The sequence below is a fragment of the Macrotis lagotis genome, chromosome X (genome assembly GCF_037893015.1).
Source record: "Macrotis lagotis isolate mMagLag1 chromosome X, bilby.v1.9.chrom.fasta, whole genome shotgun sequence".
In the NCBI taxonomy this organism is placed as follows: Eukaryota; Metazoa; Chordata; class Mammalia; order Peramelemorphia; family Peramelidae; genus Macrotis; species Macrotis lagotis.
The window spans coordinates 650,021,309-650,036,053 of NC_133666.1; the positions used below are offsets into that span (position 1 = coordinate 650,021,309).

The 14,745-nt window shown below is 48.8% G+C and overlaps 1 protein-coding gene across 7 annotated transcripts in view; it reads right to left on the reverse strand.

The window, feature by feature from the left end:
* Positions 1-14,745, reverse strand: part of SSBP4 (single stranded DNA binding protein 4) — a 45,660-nt gene that overhangs the window by 19,338 nt on the left and 11,577 nt on the right. The window lies entirely within an intron of this gene.

A 14,745-nucleotide genomic window follows, 5' to 3' on the forward strand; every position in this document is an offset into this window, starting at 1 on the left:
ACACACTTCTGCAGGGTCTGGGAAATGTGCTAAGCCCTGAGATATATGGACAGAAACTAAACAGTGCCTACCCTCAAAGACCTTTTAGACTCCTGGTAAGATCCAAATGGACCTTGCAGACAAGCAGTCTGCATGTGACCATTTGAGAAAGGAGACAAGCAACTGAGAAGATCAGAAAAAAAACCTTTCAGAAGGAGATAACCTAAGAGCTGAAGGAAGTGAAAGATACTAACTAAGCAGGCAGGTGGCGCGGTTGATAGAACATTGCGTTTGGAGTCCCGAAGACGTGTTCAAATCCTACTTTAGATACTTCTGGCCAAGGTCACTATACCTCTGTTTCCTACACTGTAAACTGAGGATAATAACACTAGCTCCAGTTCTGTGAGGAGCATGAGATATTTTTTGTATAGTACCTTGTATTATATAGACAAACACTACATAAATGAAAACTATTATTATTGAGTGGCCAAGAGGGCATGGGGAGGGGGAGGCGCAGTGAATAAAGGATAGGAGGTGGGAAAAATCACATGATGGGTTGGGGACAAGGCTGGGGACTAACATATATAGTCTGTGAAGGTCAAGATGAAGTTGACCAGCATTTATTAAGTGCTCACTGTTTGCTGGAGCCTGTGCTAGGTCTTGGGGAAATCTAAAAACAGGAAAATTCTAGACCCAGCACCTGCCTCCCAGAGCTTATTTTCTAATGGGGAGGAACAACATGGTACTTCAGTACATATAAGACGTAGATGAAAGGTTACGGAAGGCACTAGCAGTGCAAGGGGAGGGGAGGCATTCTCTTGTAGAAAGTGGGACTCAAGTTGGGTCTTGAAGGAGTCTAAGGAGTCAAAGGGAAGGGGGAAGAGAATTCCAGTCAGCAGTGAAAGTCAGTGCAAAATCTTGTGGTTCTTGATTCCTTAATCTTTCTCACCCCCTACCCCCACCCCATCCCATATCCTATGGCTTGTCAAGGCCTGTCAATTTGACTGTTCTAACATTTCTTGCATAGGCCCCCTTCTCTTCTGACATTGCCATTACCCAATGCCATAGCACCCTTCTGCCTGGACTATGATGAAAACCTGCCAGTTGGTCTACCTGCCTCCAATTCATCCTCCACCCAGCTGTCAGAGTGGTTGCTTCTTAGAGCACAGGTCTTTTACCAGGTCATCCACCCCAGGTTTCAGTCCCACCTCCAACTCAAGTGGCTCCTTACTACCTCCAGTAACAAACAGAAAATCTTTCTTGGCATTCAAAGCCCTTTGCAACCTTCCTCTCCTGCCACATAGTCTTTGAATTCAATGTCAAGGGGCCTTCCTGCTGGTTCTCACATAAGACAGTTCCATCTCCAAACTCCTACCATTTTTCCTGGTTGTCCCCAAGCCTGGAATATTCCTCCTTCTCACCCTCTGACTTCCCTGAAGTCCCAGAAAAAATCCCCCTTCTACAAGATGTTGTCCCCTTGACTGCTGGTACCTTCCCTACACTGATGACTTCCCATTTATCCCGTCAATAGCTTACTTGACCATTGGATTGCATCCTGTCTCTCCCATCAAACTATGATGTCTTTTGCCTTTTCTATGTATCCCTATCCCTTAGCGTAATCTCTCATCCATAGGAGATACTCAACACATTTTTACTGAGTGACTGAGAAACCACAGGATTCAGTAACATATAGAGAGTGTGGAGTTAAGGCTGGAAATTGAGGTCGGAAGCCTAGAAGCCTGAGAGGATGGAGGTTTCCTTCAGAGTAATAGAAATGAGGGAAGGAAAGGAAGGTTTGGGGGTAGGGGTAATGGGTTCCTTTGGGCAATGTTGAGTCTGAGGTGTCCAACAGACAGACAGTGATGTAGGTCTGGGGCTCAAGAGAAAGACTGGGACAGGATCTAGAGATCTGGGAGTCACTTGCATGGTGAGGCCAACTGACCAGAGAAGCTGTGAGATCATCAAATGAAAGAGTATAGAGGGAAAGGAGAAAAGCATCTAGAAGGAAAGAAAAAGAGGTAAAGATTGTGAAGAAAGGAGGTACTCTTTTTGTGATGGCAAACAATTGGAAATTAAGAGGATGTCCATCAACTGGGGAATATCTGAAGAAGAATATAGTGGATCATTGATTCATAAGAAATCATGAACTACCAGATTTCAGAAAAATCTGGGGGTGGCTAGGTGGCTCAGTGGATAAAGCACCAGCCTGGAGTCAGGAGTACCTGGGTTCAAATCCGGTCACAGACACTTAATAATTACCTAGCTGTGTGGCCTTGGGCAAGCCACTTTAACCCCATTGCCTTGCAAAAACCTAAAAAAAAAATAAACCCAAAAAAAAGAAAAAAGAAAAATCTGGAAAGATTTGCATGAACTGATGCCGAGTGAAATGAGCAGAGCCAGAGAACATAGTACACATTAACAACGACGATTGACTTAGCTCCTCTCTGCACGCAGTATAGTCATCAAAAACAATTCTATAAGACCTATGATGGAAAATGCCATCCACATCCAGAGAAAGAGCTAAGGACTCTGAATGCAGATCAAAGCACACCATGTTCACTTTTTAAATTTTGTCTTTTGCTTTTTCCTTCTCGTGGTTTTTCCCTTTTTATTCTAATTCTTCTTTCACATCGTGACTAATATAGAAATATGTGTAACATGATTGTATATGCATAACCTATATCAGATTACTTGCTAGCCTAAGGTGGGGGAGTGAGAAAATTTTACAAAAATGAATGTTGAAACTAACTTTAAATATAATTGAAAAATGAATTAAAATAAAAAAAACAAATAAAAGGGGAAAATGCATACTCTGAACAGCCAGTAGGAAAAGCAGGAGAGACTGGTGTCATGAAAACTAGTGAGGAAGAAGTATCATGGTGGAGGGATAGTTTCCAAGGCTAGAGAAAGGTCAAGAAGGATGAAGACTGAGAAAAGGCCTATGGATGGAGCAATTAAGAGATCACTGGTAACTTTGGAGAGAGCAGCTTTGTTTGATTGCAAGAGGGTTTGGGGAGGGTGGTGCTATTTAGAGCTCTTTTGGTTGTCTGCTGCTGAGTCCCCTCCCCCAATTTGAGAACATCCATCCATCCATCCATCCATCCATTCATACATTCAACAACTATCTATAAGACACTTATTATGGCCCAGGGCTAGGAGTTGCAAAGACATAAATTAAACTTAGATCTCCTTTTCCAGAACTTGGTCCAAGACTGGGAATATCATTCAAGAAAAGACTTGTTGGGCAAAGTGGATAGATCACCAGTCCTGGAGTCAGAAGGAACCTAAATTCAAAATTTGGACTCAGATACTTATTAGTTGTATGACCCTGAGCAAATCATTTAATCCCACTGCCCTCCAAAATACAAACAAGCAAAAAAAAATCTTGTTCTGCCTGGTTCCTCATTTTCTGGCATTATCTTTCCAGGTGGCTTCTAGCTCCAAGATGTTATGTTTCAGGACATAAAGGGTCCCTAAATGAGTCCTGCTTTCAAAATCAGAAGCTTAAGTCGAGTCTACTTCGCATTCTATTTGCCAGTATAAATGCCTTCCACATTCAGGCAAACTATAGACACACCCCCAACAGCATGGTTCATGGGAACCCACGTCATAGGCGCAGTGAAAAAGTTCCAGTGAAACCACTGAGTGGTCTTGAAAAATTCTATAACCATACTAAACTTCAACTTTTCCACAGAATCATAGATCATAGCATCATAAAGCAAGCTTGGAGGTCTTCTGATCCAATATTCATTTTTACAGATGAGGAAACTGAGGCCCACTGTGATGAAGTGAGTATTCAACTTCACACGGATGTTGAGACTTGGATCCAGGTCTCTGAAGCTAAATCAGCCACTTCCTCCCCTTATGAAATACTTGTACCTTTCGGAGTGGTTTAGAGACTCAAATGAGATATGGGTAAAATGACTTGTAATGGGGAAACTGAGGTGATGTTAAAATAAGATGCTGGTGCATTTATATCTATTGGACACATGTATCTATTGGAAAGGTCACTGGGTAGAGAAGGATGTTGGGTTGTGAGTAGGGATGGCTTTATTCTGTGTCTCTAGTACCCAACAAAGGGCCAGGCACATAGTAGGTCCTTAATCTCTTATTAAACATCACAACTCTGTCAGAGTTCAAGGAATTGGTCTTTTCTACCACCAACCTACCAAAAAATCCTCTGTGATTTTGAATGAAGTTGCAAGACAGTTAGTAAAGGCTTTTCACCATCTTTTAGGATCCTAGTATGACTTTAGATGGGAGATAGTGGTCCCTTTGGGTTCCCTGCTTTTCTTTAAATCATGAAGTTAGTAGGGTTAGTAGCTACTGCAATTCCTTTGCATGTATATTCTCTAATCCTTTCAACACATTCCTGGGAACTGGGTGGTATAATTATTATTATTATTATTATTAACTTTAATAATCCCAATGCCCATATTTGCTGTTTTTTTTTCTCATATTCTCACATTATCCCAGATATCCTTATCTGTCCTTGCTACATTCTGTTTCCCAAAATGTTTAAGCCCCCTGGAGCAAGGTCTTTTGTTTGATTTTTAAATCAATTTCTGATCTCTCTTAGTCACAAATAGTAAATTTGGATTGGCATGGATTATACTGAATAGTCACCTCACCTCCCATTTCTCCCCCCTCTCCAATCTGTCCTCCACACAGCTGCCAAAGCAATCTTCCTGAAGTACAGATTTCACCATATCACTCTCCCACCCAAGAAGCTTTAGTGGCTCCCTATTACCTCTAGGATACAATACAAATTGCTTAGCTGGATTTTTAAACTCTTCCTACAAAGGCTTCATCTTATCTTTCCAGGCTTATTTTATAGTACGGCTTCTTTGTGTCATCCATATTCCCTCCAAACTAGTCCACCTGGTGAACTACTTAACTCAGCATTTCATTTGCCTCATATTCAATATGTAGCTTTATGTTTAAGTGAATACGAAGGGCATTACTTATCCTCTCAGGGTCTCAGTTTCCCCACCTTTAACACAAGGACCTAGGACTAGATGGCCTCTAAGGTACCTTCTTATCTATGTTTATAGTCCGTTGATTATGTCTCACCCCCCCCCCCACTGTAACTAAGCCTGGCTCTTCTCTATTCTGTTCTAAAACCACCAGTTTAGGTTAAACAAGCCAAGAATTTGTTCATTTGGCCCCACTCCTTCAATGTCAAGTCACAGAGAGGTTCAATAATTCATTCAACAACTGGGTAATAAGGCCCCCCATTGGGAACTGAGAGAAGTCAGAATAGGCTAAGCCCCTGTCTGCCTTCAGGGAGTGCATTATCTATATAGCAGAGGAACCTTACCAAAAAATGAGAGGTAAAAACTACTATTGTGTATAACTGGAAAACAAAATACTTATGTAATTAAAAAAATAAATATATAGTAAACAAGATGGGAAAGAAGACCAAGGAAGAGAGGACCCAAGAAAGGGAGAAGCCTAGACCACTGGAACTTAAGCTTGGACAGAAGAAGCCTCCCTGAGGATCAGGTGATCCCAAAAGGTTCCCCAAAAGAGGGGACATTTGAACCAGGTCTTGAAGGCTGAGTAACTGATTAGGAGTCATAGACTCCTTCCTAACTGGTCTCCCAGCATCCAGTCTTTCCTTATTCTGGTTCATTTGCCCACACAAGTCTATGTTGCATACGTGTCTTAACAATATCTGGATATTTACATAACACATAAAAGTTTCCAAACTTGTTACATAGTTTCACTTAAATAAAGTAATAATAAAGAATATTGGTGCAGTAGATGGAGTGCAGGGTCTGGAGTCAGGAAGAGTCCTCTCCCTGAGCTCAAATCTGGCCTCAGACATTTACTGGCTATGTGACCGTAAGTAACTTAGTGGGGGGGGGGGGGGAAAGTTAGGTGGCACCGTGGACAGAGCACTGACCCTGGAGTCAGGAGGATCTGAGTTCAAATGTGACCCCAGACACTTGATACTAGACCTTGAGCAAGTCACTCAACCCCATTGCCCCACAAAAACAAAATAGCTAGCTCTGCTTGCCTCAGTTTCCTCATCTGTCAAGAGAGCCAGAGAAGGAAATAATAAACCACTCCAATATCTTTGCCAAGAAAAGCCCAAAAGGGTCACAGAGTCAGACAAAACAGAAAAAGTCTTAACAAAACAGTTTTTGCTACTAGCTGTTTCCGGAAGAAGAAACTGAGGTTCAGAGAGCTCAGAACCAAGCATAGCATCATCTTCCTGTATCCAGCCTCTTCCCAAACTGCCCCCAAGGTTTGGATTACTCTCCTTCCTTACTTCTGTCTCAAATGTCACCTTCTATGGGTCAAATTCCTGACCCCCCCCCCAGTCTGAGCTCCCTTTTCCACCCTCTCAGAGAGACCTTGTAGCTTCTTTTGTATATATTTATGTGGCTATGTTTGGGTTCCTACACACACACACACACACACACACACACAGAAGCACCTTGTGGCCAGACATTTCATAACTTGTCAAGAGACCTGTACTTGTCCAAGTGAGAATTCAAACCAAGTCTTCCAGAATGCAATGACTAGAACCACTCACTGACTAGTCCCAACACCTTCATCTTTCCCCAGTAGACAAAAGGTCAGGGTTCCAAGGCCTCCAGAGTCTACAGTCAGTATGCATCATGGGCTTCCTCTAGAGGAAGCACTAGACCCAATAAAGGCAAAGATGATGTTTGTCCTTCCCTCTCAAAGAAGACCACATATCAGATGATGCCATGACAAGCTAATGAATTGGATTTGAGTAAGGGGGTTGCTGTGCTAAGGCACCAGCCTCACTTTCTCCTCCAGAGTCACCTGGATCCAGTGGCCAGATAGGAATCATCTGATGACTTTAGCTGGCCCTAGATGATAGGCAATCAAAGTTAAGTGCCTTGCCCAAGGACAAAGAGCAAGTACCAAGTGTCCGAGGCTGGATTCGAACTTTAGTCCTCTTGACTCCAAGGCCAGTGCTCTATCCACGTCGCTATCTAGCTGCCTCTTAATAAAGGGTCTTCCAGCCTGCTGAGCCAAAGAAGTATTGGGAGAAATTTCCGTGCCTCAATTTCCGCAGATGTCAAACTAGGGATAAAAATAAACACCCCCCCTTCCCCTCAGGGTGAGAATGATGATCAAAGGAGGCAAATTTTAGGTATTTTTCTCAGCATTATGAGGCCCAGAGGCAGAGCCTCAAAAGCCTCTGGGTTCCCTTTCCAGTACTCTCCAGCCCCGTCGCTCAACAGCCCGAGGAGATAGAGGAGGCACCGGGAGAGGCGGGTCCCCTGTTAACTCCACCCCATCAGTATAGCTTTAGGGGCTTGGAGAGGCTCCCCACTGCCCCTCCCTTCTCCGGGTGCCGGGGGCCCTTAGGATGCTGGGTCTAAGAGGACCAAAGGGCAAAGGGAGGACCCCTCCTGGCCCTTTCCTCCAAGGATGGCACAGCCCAAAGCAGGGGGACGAGAAGGAATCCCGGGGTTTTAGGAGAGAACCCGGACTATACCGGATGGAACATCCTATTGGAGACCATGGTCCAACCCCCTCACTTGAGAGAGGAGCAAACAGAAGCCTAGGGAGGAAAAGGGACTTCTCCAAGGCCACTTAATCAATCAGTCACTGGGCCAGGATTCATCCCCGCGTCTCCGGATTGGGGGGAGGCTCCCCCTTTTGCCTCGCCTAGCTGAAGGCTGAAGTATGAGCCAGGATGGCGCTAGGGCCCCGGGAGGGGGGAGGCGCCGGGTTTCTAGGCGGTTGGACCCGGCTGAACTCGCTGGAGGGCCCAGCGCGAATCATTTGCAAGACAATGGCGAGTCTGTGGCCGCCGCCAAGACCAACAACGCCCCGGGCGAGGCTGCGGAGTGCACCCCGCCTCTCCGCCCAGCCCGGGGCCAACGGGCCGGCCTCCTGCCCAGAGGCCCCACCTTAACCCTCCGCGCCCCGGCCTAGTGCAGCGCCTCAGACCCCAGGCAACCCCCCAACATGCTTCATCCGGCTCCCGGGCCACCGAACTTGGCTAGTGATCATTGTAGGGGCTCTCGGGGAGGAGAAACTGGTCTCTTTCTTTGGCCTGCCTCAGTTTCCCTATTTACAAAGTTTTCGGAGGGTTGATCCCTGTATCACAGGGCCACTGATTTGGTTTGTTTGAAGAAGCCCTGAGTTCAAATATGGTCTAGGATCTTTATTAGCAGTGTGACTCTAGACAAGTCACTTACCCTCAATCAGTCCCAGTTTTCTTCTCTGTGAAACCTGGACAGTAATAGAACCTCTCTTCCCTGGTCACAAGGATCAATTCAGAAAGGTTTTTTGGTTTAAGAGGTGGAAGGGAGATTGGAGGCCATCTGATCCTACCCTCCCATTTTACAGATGAGGAAACTGAGACTAAGAACATTTGCCTAAGTTCTCACAATTGATAACTCAGAGAGGGGGTTTGAGCTCCGGTGACCCCTGGCTCCTAAATCTGGGCCAGTTTCCACTACTGGCAGCTGAAGTTTCCTCGATGGGGCCTCCACTTCAAGTCAGTTGCCAGAAGAATCTAAAGGCTTACTCCAGTCCCAAAATCTTGAGAGGCTCCCCAGTCCTCCAGGCTTACTTCACTCTCCTCCTTTCTGAGCACTCTTTTGAAATTTCAGCAAAACTGGATTACCAGTTGTCTTCCATACATGTCCTTCCTGCTTTCCTCTGAGGCCTTTCCAAATCTAAGGGTTTCTTCAGGTGCCACCTTTTTAGAGCCACTTGGGAAGAGTCCCTATTTGCCCTCTTCAAAACTTTCTTGTAGTGTTTGGACCCAAAATGCTGGACTCCTGTTATCTCTAGGTCATATTTCTCTTCCTCCCTCCCCCATAGGAGAAGCTCCTTGAGGGCAGAGTCATCTTGGCATCCCCTAAACTACAGCCCTCTACACACAGCAAGAGCTTAAGAAGTGGTATTGCCTTGACTTCTGTGTACCAGAGTCCCTTAGAGGTCTGCCATTCCACAGGCCAAGACCCCTCCCAGCTCTGGCATTCTTTGTTTTAAAGTCCCTCCCAGCTCTGATGGCTTCTATTCTGTGTCCTAAGGACACAGCTGTGAGAGGGTCCTTCTTTCCAGTCCAGGCATTCTAAATCCCAAGAGCCCTTTCAACCCAGACATTCTAAGTTCTCCGAACCCTTCCAGTTCAGATAGTCTAAGTTCTAAGAACTCTTCTTGCCCAGGCTTGCTAAGTTCTAAGTGGCCTTCCAGCCATTCTAAATTCAAAGGGCCCTTCCAGCTCAGACATGCTAAGTTCTAGAGGCACCTTCCTGTTCAGATATGCTAAGTTGTAAGGGCCCTTCCAGTCTACACATGTTAAGTTCTAGGGGTCCTTCCAGCCCAGCTATTCTAAGTTCTAAGTACCTTTACAATCCAAACATGCTAAGTTCTAAGGGTCCTTCTAGCTCAGACATGTTAAGTTCTAAAGGTCTTTCCAATCTAAACATTCTAAGTTCTAAGGGCCCTTCCACTTCTCTATCCTCTCAGTCTAGGACACCAGATCCTTCCGGGACTCGGGCCTTTCACAATTTCCCCTCCCCCTCTCCCCCAAGCCCAGCCCTGAGGGCAGCGCCAGGCGCCGCAGAGCTTCCTGGACAGGGTCGGAGGAGGAGGAGGAGGAGGAGGAGGAGGAGGAGGAGGAAGCCGGCAGGCCGGTGGACCTGGCCCTGGGGAGCCAGTGGGTGGCGGCCTCCCTGCCTGGCCAGAGAACCAGGGAAGGGGGTGAGCTGGTACAGAGGTAGATGAAGGATGGGGGTGGGGTCCCAGCTCTGGCCCCTAGCAGCCCCCTCAAGGCCTCCATGCGGGGTGTGAGGGGTTAAATCCCCCACCAGGCTCAACCCTCCTAAAGACAATCCAGGGACTGGCCTGGGGCGGGGGTGGGGCTGGGGAAAGGCTCGGAGGCGGGGAATAATCTCCCCTCCTCCCTTGGGCCTGGGATTGGGGAGCTGGGGGGCCCCTCAGCCTCCCCCCCCTTGTCAATCAGGGCCTGATGAGCTTCCTGAAGAAGGCAAAACAGGCGTTGCCATGACAACTGGTTGGGGAGCGCTGGGCTTTTCCTGAAGATACCAAGGTCACAAAGAAGCAGAGACAGAGACCCGGCAAAGGGGGGAAAGAAACAGAAAGCGGGGACCCAACAAAGGAAAGAGGGGGCGGCTGGGACCCAGAGATACAGCACAGGGAGGGAAGAGAGCTGAACACAGCAAAGGAAGTGGGAGGGAACTGAGAGCCCAAACAGGGGAGAGTCCCCAGGACTGCACAGAGAGGGCCCCCACAGAACCAGGAGAGGGATGCCAGGAGAGGGAAGGGAGGGAGGCCGCTTCTAGTGCACAGAAACAGAAGGGCCAGGGAGGGGCTTGGAGCAGCTGCCCCCACCCTCGGGGATCGCCCCGCCCTGCCATCCCCACCCCCACCCCACCCTGCAGCCAAGGGACTGGGGGCTGAGAGGAGTTGCTGGAAGTGGGGGCCTCCGACCAGGCCCGACTCCACTAACAGGATGTCCGCCCAGCTTCCTGGCCACGACCCAGGCCGCCCGCTTCCCTGCCCCCACGCCCCCACTGCCGGGCGATTGGCCCTTCCTCGCCCAGGCCGGCCTGGCGCCCCCAAGACCCTCGGGAGAGGGGTGGGAAAGCTCAGGAGCCTGAACCAGCCTTTCCCCAAAGCGCCGGGGAGGACCATAGCGCCCTCCCCCCAGTTGGTAATAGAAGTGGCAGCCGCAGCTCCTCCCTGCCGCCCCCCAAAACCCGCTGATCTCCACCCTGGGGCCTCCCCTCTTCAGGGTATGGAGCCCAGGCTTGGGTGGGAGAGGAGGGACACAGCTGGGGTCTGGTACTTCTAGAATCAGTCTGAAGGCTTGATCCTGAAGCTGGGGCATGAGAAAAATGGCAGGTCTTTTGGTCACAATGTGGAGGGCCAGGATTAGGGGACCCCCAGTTTTTCCAATTCCAGCTTCCTTCTTCCTCCTTTGCCTCCCGATTTCCCCTTCTCTGATTCCTCCTCTCATACCCCCAAGTCTTGTCCTCTTTTACGGGGGGGGGGGCTCACTCTACCCGAGACTACAGATTCCCTTGGATGCATGTTCCCATGCTCTAACCCTCCGCCTTTTCCAGACCTCCCCCTTCCCAGATTCATCCCCAGTTCTAGGCTAACTTTAGCCTTTGTCTGGCCTCCCCTCCCCCCTCATTGTTTCTCAGAGACTGGCCCCCCAATTTGTGGGCCAAATCAGAACAGCTCTGGTCCTGGAGTGAGATCATTCTCTCTCCCTTTCTCTTTCGCATTTTCCTCTCTTCTCTCTCCTTCTCCCCCCTCCCTCGTGCCTCCTTTCTCCTCTTCCTTTTTCTCTCCATTTTCTCTTCTTTCTCTCCCTTTTCTCTCTCCTCTTCTCTCCCCTTTCTCCTCTCACTCTTGTCTCCCTTTTCTCTCTTCCTCTTCTCTCATTCTCTCTCTCTCTCTCTCTCTCTCTCTCTCTCTCTCTCTCTCTCTCTCTCTCTCCCTCCCTCCCCTCGCCTTTACATATGCAAGACAGCGCTGCCATGGCAACGGGGCCTGACTCCGCAGGGCTGACCCGCGAGGCAGACGGCCCTCTGAAGCCGCGCGTGTGTCTCACTTCAGGAGAATCTCATTAATTCTGAAATGGAAATGGGCCCCGCTCCCTGCGCCCAGCGCCCCGCTCGGGCTCCGCAACCCCGGCCTCCCTCCCCCCTCCCCCTCCTCTCTCTCCACCCCCTCATCCCTAAACTCCCAAGCTCAGAGTGTAAAGAGATTTGGGGGCGCGGGTGGGGGCGGAGGCGCCCGAGCAGATACACTCGGAGAGAGCCAGAGACAGAGGGAGAATGGGTGCAGCAGTGAGGCCCGGAGAAATATGGGGGGTGAAGGGGGGAAAACAAGAGCCATGGCGGGAGACAGACTTGTAAGGCAGGCCAGAGGCCAGACCACACAAAAGGGGGAGACTCATGAGAAGCAAATAGCAGATGGGGGGGAAGGGGCACGGGGAATACGAGTTAGAGAAATCGGCCTGCCCACAGCAGGCAAAGCCTCCCCGAATGTTTCCTGAATGAAGTGGAAGACTAGCTAGAGACCTAGAGGGTCAGAGCTGGGGAGGAGGGAAGGGACCCATGCAAAAGGACTTAGAGGAGCCAAGGGTGCAGAGGTGGAGGGGATGCTGGGCCAGAGAGCAGGCCAAGGAGAAAAGCTGAGGCAGGGAGAGAGGCTGCAGCAGGGAGGGAGGCTAAGGCTGAGACTGGGATGGGGAAGGCTGAGGGGGGCTGAGGCAGAGAGAGCTGAAGCATCTTCCTCCAGCTCCCCGGCTCTGGGTCTTCTTCCTCCAGTCTGGCCTAGCCTGCCTTATCTGAAAATGAGGAATTGTTCCCTTGGGGAGCCTCCTCTTCCTCATCTCCTCTATGCCCACTCACCTCCCTTCTCACTTCCCCAGCCATGGCTAATTCTTCACGACTAGCACAGGGGCATCTCTGCCCGGATTGCAAAGCGGGGAGGAGGGGGTAATGGCAGGGGTATTTTCACAGACACTTTTTTATCTCCACTCTCCTAGTCCTCCCCCCTCCTCAATAGCCCCAGGCTCCCTCCTGGATAAAGTCTGTCTCTGTCTAGAAAGCAAGGAGGGTGGCTGAGAGAAGGGGTGCCCTGAACAGGAGACAGAGATATGACATGGAGGAGGGAAGGAGCACAGGGAGGGGAAGATGGGGCCGAAAGAATCAACCTTTTGTAGGAGCCAAGTCTTAACCTGTGCCCCTCCCCCACATTCCTATCCTCCATCAGAAGTCTGGGCCTCTGGGGGGGCAGGGGGGAGGATCTGGGAGCAACCCTCCCAGGAAGGCAGTAGGCAGGGGTGAAGGTCACTGTGTGGGAGACAAGTTTAGGCTCTAAGTCTCCCAAACAGAAATTCTTCAAGACTCCACCCTTCCCAATTCACAAGCCTTCCCACCCCCACCCCCCCCAATAGCTCCATCTGATGAACCTTAGAGGGCTTGTGCTGGAGGTTGGGGAGGGGGGGAGAGGAGGGAAAGGTTGGGTGGAGGAACAGCCAAGATAGCCAGACCAGAGTGAGTGTGTGAGGAGGCTGTGTGTGTGTGTGTGTGTGTGTGTGTGTGTGTCTGTGTGAGATATGAAGCTGATTGTTCTTCATTCTCAACGTCAGGGAGGTGATACCATGACATTCCGGTAAATTGCATTTGAGACAGTTCTCTCGGGGCCTCAGTCTCCTCATCTGTAAAATAAGGAAGTTGGACTAGACAGCCCCAAGGATCCCTTCTAGATGTTTCTATTGGGGTCTCTCCGTCTGGGTTTGGTACTGGGATGGAAAGAGTCTGGACTTGGAAGTTAGGCTACAAGGAGTGTGAATCCTGCCTCTCACAATATGTAAGCAAGAATTTTCCTGAATCCAAATCCAGTCTCAGATACTTTCTAGCTGTGTGACCCTAGGCAAGTCACTTCACCCTGTTTGCCTTGGGTTTCTCATCTGTAAATGAGCTGGAGAAGGAAATGACAAACCACTCCAGTCTCTGCCAGGAAAATACCAATTAAGTCATGAAGAATCAGACACAACTGAACAACAAAAGGACCAATCATTGTTCTGAGACTCAGTTTCCCCAAATGAGACAGTGAATGTTGAAAGATTTAAAACAATGATGTAAGTTATTGTGATCTGTAGGTGAGTTTCTGAATGACTATATTTATATATGGGGTGGTGGTGGGGAGGACAGTGGAGGGGATACCCCTGGAAACAACAGCTTCCTGGAACTCAGTCTGTAGAGGATCTGGGACTTGGGCAGACAAAAATCAAAAGTCTTCCTTAAGGCTCCGATTTCTTTTTCCTGGTCCTCCCTTCACCCCCCCCCCCCAGAAGGGGCCTGGACCTAGATTTACAGATAGGAGGTGGGGCTGCCCTGGACCTGGGTGTGTTCTCCTTCCTCAGTTCATCCCAGTTAGAAAAACACATCCAGGACTCCTGTCCCCCTCCCCCAACACATATATGCAAACAGTCAATATTGACCTGTCTCCCAGCAATCCTGCCAAACTCACTACCCACTCAGCTCCAATATTCCTATTCTTCCCTCTGGAGACAGATCCTTGTTAGATTCCAACTTTGGCCTCTGCCACTAAATTGCTTGGTGGCCTTTGAGTGTTACTTCCCCTCACGAGACCTGGGGGAAGGTGACCCAGATACCCCACCCACCTCCAAATCCCAAGAGTCCTTCATCGAGAAAAGGAAGAGCCCCCAGGGGGTAGTGTTGGTCCTGAGGAAAGTCCTCCCCTCTCCCTCATTAGAATTTAGAGGTGAAGAGGAAGTCTCTTTCATGGCTTGGACCACCCACAAAAATCATGGATGACTATCCTCTACCTCCTCTACTACCCAAATCTCTTCACATACCAGAGAGGAGATCAGATCTTTGGGGTGGGGGACTGGAAGCTACCAAGCTTTGGTTTGCCTTGAGACAGTCTTTGTCAAGAGCATTACATAGGAGTGTGTATGAGGATGCTTGTGGTATGGACAAAGTGTTATAAGTCTGGGAATACACATCTGTGTGAGGGTTCATGTAAAACTGGATGCCAATCACCTAAGAGCTGGGGCAGACTTTTGGGATCATCTAGTCCAGCCTCCTCAAGGTCACTCCGTAAAAAGCTACATTTCAAAATTCAAAGATCAGCAAAAACTCTTTATATGTGTTATCTCATTTGATTGACCCTGAGAGGCATTTTAGAGAAATCAAGGCAGTGAGCCAAGGCCAAAGTTACACATGCTGCAATTAATCAGAATAGCCACTA